The sequence below is a fragment of the Neophocaena asiaeorientalis genome, unplaced genomic scaffold, assembly GCF_003031525.2.
Source record: "Neophocaena asiaeorientalis asiaeorientalis breed wild unplaced genomic scaffold, Neophocaena_asiaeorientalis_V1.1 scaffold158, whole genome shotgun sequence".
In the NCBI taxonomy this organism is placed as follows: domain Eukaryota; kingdom Metazoa; phylum Chordata; class Mammalia; order Artiodactyla; family Phocoenidae; genus Neophocaena; species Neophocaena asiaeorientalis.
In genome coordinates, this window is record NW_020174917.1 from 2,433,218 (window position 1) to 2,436,936 (window position 3,719).

Genomic DNA, 3,719 nt, shown 5'->3' on the forward strand with positions numbered 1-3,719 from the left:
GTGTGTGTGTGTGTGTGTGTGTGTGTGTGTGTGTGTGTGTGTGTGTGTGAAAGATTAAATGTGTTTATATCTGCTTTGCTGAGGTGGCAAGACAGGAAGACCCTCACAGAGAACAAAAATGAGATCAACAAGGTGTCAACTTTAATAGTAAAATAGTTATTTTACCAGCAAAAGTGAGGGGGAAGTTGCTTTTATAGAGAAAAGCAGGGGACTTGGGAGGGGCTGTGATAGCCAAAGAGTTCATTAGAGGAAGCTAAGAGTCCAAAGTATGGAGGCTTTTTATTGGTTGGTATGTTACAGTCTCCGATTGGCTGGGCTGTCCTCAGTGGGAGAGAAGTTTTCTTATTCCTGTTGGATAACAGAGTTGGCAACACCTTCCTGTTGGAGGTTACAGCCTTATGTCTCTTCCTATTTGGAGCAACTGGTAATGGAGGCAGGGGGTGAGAGCTCACCCTTCAGGCCTGTCCTAACTCCAATTTTAGCTGAGGTTTTAAAATTCTGCAAAGGTAAACAACAAAGGAAGGTGCTTTTACCTTAATCACTACTGAAAAAACCTGGATACCTTGAATTTCTGTTCTGATACTTGCACGGGGATGAGAATAAGGAAATAAAGTCTACCCAAGGGTAAGGGGCCCAAAATAAGAAACTTCTACAAAGCTGGGAAAAGGATTTCATTGGCATCATATGGATAAAAGGAAAATAAAATTGCTAAGCAGAAAGTGACAACAAAACCAGACAAAACCAAAAAAACCAAATAAAACCTGTCTTAAACTTGGCATCTGGAGGGGAGGAAAAACAATCACCCCTCACTTCAGTCTGTGTTCATACGGGGTATCTGTATGTACAGAAAAAAGTAACTAAAGTGATTTTAGGTTGGTAGTACAGCCTAATGCAATAAAGAGAATGGAGTTCAAGGAAATAATGCTTATATATACACACACACACACACACACACACACACACACACACAAAAGAGGAATTTTAAAATAGGTTTCACTCCCCCAATTTTTTTTTTGATATTGGCATAACTTTAATACTAAATGGATCAGGATAGAATAAGAAAGGAATCTTATAGGCCAATCTCTCTTATGCAAAATAAAAATAAAAACAAATAGTAGAAAAGCAAATTAGCAATGCTTAAAGAAGTGATGATTCAGTATGTGCTAACTGCATTTATCTCAGAAATGCAAGCTTGGATTCATGTTAGAAAATTGATTCTTATAATTCACCACATGTGTCAGGACTATTTATTGTCCCAATATTTATTTTCTCCTTCTTCCATATAAATACACTTTCTGCCTAGAAATATGCTTTCTCAGAAATACATTTTTTTTAATGGGGGCAAGTGTTTTCCCAGAACAGCACACTAATTTCCCAGCCTTCTCTGCAAACACATGCTGCCGTAGGACTAAATTCTGGCCAGGGGATGTGAGACGGTGTGATTTGTATAACTTCCTGTCAGTTCTCTTAAATAAAAAGGAGCATACCTGATTTCACCCCCTTTTCCTCTTCTGCTGACAGAAATGGTGATATCAATACAATACCCTTATGAATAATGGAAGGATGTAGGCACAAAAAGGCAGGAGTCTGGAACAGATTCTATACCAGACTTGCACTTTTCATGCCTGGTCTATTAAATTAGAAAGAAATAAACTTTAGTCTGCTTTAAGCCATCCTTACTTGAGATTTTTTACACTTACTGAATCTATCTACTAAATAATAGACATTAATATCATAAAGAAGAAAACCATATGATCATCTCAGTAGATGAGGGAAAAGCATTTAAAAATGTTCAATATCAATTCATTAAATATTATCAACTCAGGAATTGAAGAGAATTTCATTAAGCTAGTAAAAAGCATAAAGACATCTACAACATTTTTAGTTAATATTATAATTAAGATGAAATAGTGTTAGCATTCTCATTAAGAATGTGGTGGATTGGGCTTCCCTGGTGGCGCAGTGGTTGAGAATCTGCCTGCCAATGCAGGGGACACAGGTTCGAGCCCTGGTCTGGGAGGATCCCACATGTCGCGGAGAAACTAGGCCCATGAGCCACAACTACTGAGCCTGCGCATCTGGAGCCTGTGCTCTGCAACAAGAGAGGCCGCGATAGTGAGAGGCCCACGCACCGTGATGAAGAGTGGCCCCCGCTTGCCACAACTAGAGAAAGCCCTGGCACAGAAACGAAGACCCAACACAGCAAAAAAAAATAAGTTAATAGACTCCTACCCCCAACATCTTCTTAAAAAAAAAAAAAAAAGAATGTGGTGGATTAAAGATGGTTATTGTTTGACACCCTTCTTGTCAACAATACACTACATTTAAAAAAAAAATTTTTTTTTTGCGGTACGCAGGCCTCTCACTGCCGTGGCCTCTCCCGTTGCGGAGCACAGGCTCCAGACGCGCAGGCTCAGCAGCCATGGCTCACGGGCCCAGCCGCTCCGCAGCATGTGGGATCTTCCCGGACCGGGGCACAAACCCGTGTCCCCTGCATCGGCAGGCGGACTGTCAACCACTGCGCCACCAGGGAAGCCCTCTCATTGTTATTTTAATTAGCAATTCCCTAATAACATATGATGTTGAACTTCTTTTCATACATCTATTTGCCATCAGTATTATATCCTCTTTGGTGAGGTGTTTGTTCAGATCTTTTGCTCATATTTAAATTGGGTCGCTTGTTTACTTACTGTTAAATTGCAAGAATTATTTGTGTGTTTTGGATACATGGCTTTTATTAGATATGTTTTGCAAATATTTTCCCCAGTTTGTAATTTACCTTTTTATTATCTTAATAGTCTTTTTCAACAGAAGAAAATTTCATAAAGTCCAACTTGTTAATTTACATTTCACTGTATGGTCCATTTTGAGCTAATTTTTGTGAAGGGTGTAAAGTCTGTGTTTAGTTTTTTTTTCTGTTTTATTTTGGCAGGGAGGGTTTGCATGTGGATGTCCAATTGTTCCAGCATCACTTGTTGAAAAGACAATCCTTTCTCCATTGAATTGCTTTTGCTTGTTTGTCAAATATGTCTCACTTGTTTGTCAAAATTAGGCTTATGGTGGATGTAAGTTTTCAACCCATTTGAGTAAATACCAAGGAGCATAATCACTGGATTGTATGAAAGCAGTACTTCTTCTTTTTTAAGAAAATGACAGTGTCTTCCAAGTGACTGCACCATTTTGCATTCGCACCAGCATGAATGAGAGTTCCAGCTACTCCACAGCCTCACCAGCATTTGGTGTCACCAGCTTTCTTTGGTTATAATTGAGCATTTCTTATGGTTTTATTTTTATTTATTTATTTTTTTGCGGTACGCAGGCCTCTCACTGTTGTGGCCTCTCCTGTCGCGGAGCACATGTCGCGGAGCATAGGCTCCGGACGCGCAGGCTCAGCGGCCATGGCTCACGGGCCCAGCCGCTCCGCGGCATGTGGGATCTTCCCGGACCGGGGCACGAACCCGTGTCCCCTGCATCGGCAGGCAGACTCTCGACCACTGCACCACCAGGGAAGCCCCAAGAAACATGCTATTTATTTATTTATGTTTTTGCGGTACGCGGGCCTCTCACTGTTGTGGCCTCTCCCGTCGCAGAGCACAGGCTCCGGACGCGCAGGCTCAGCGGCCATGGCTCACGGGCCCAGCCGCTCCGCGGCATGTGGGATCCTCCCGGACCGGGGCACGAACCCGTGTCCCCTGCATCGGCAGGGGGGGGGGCCAACC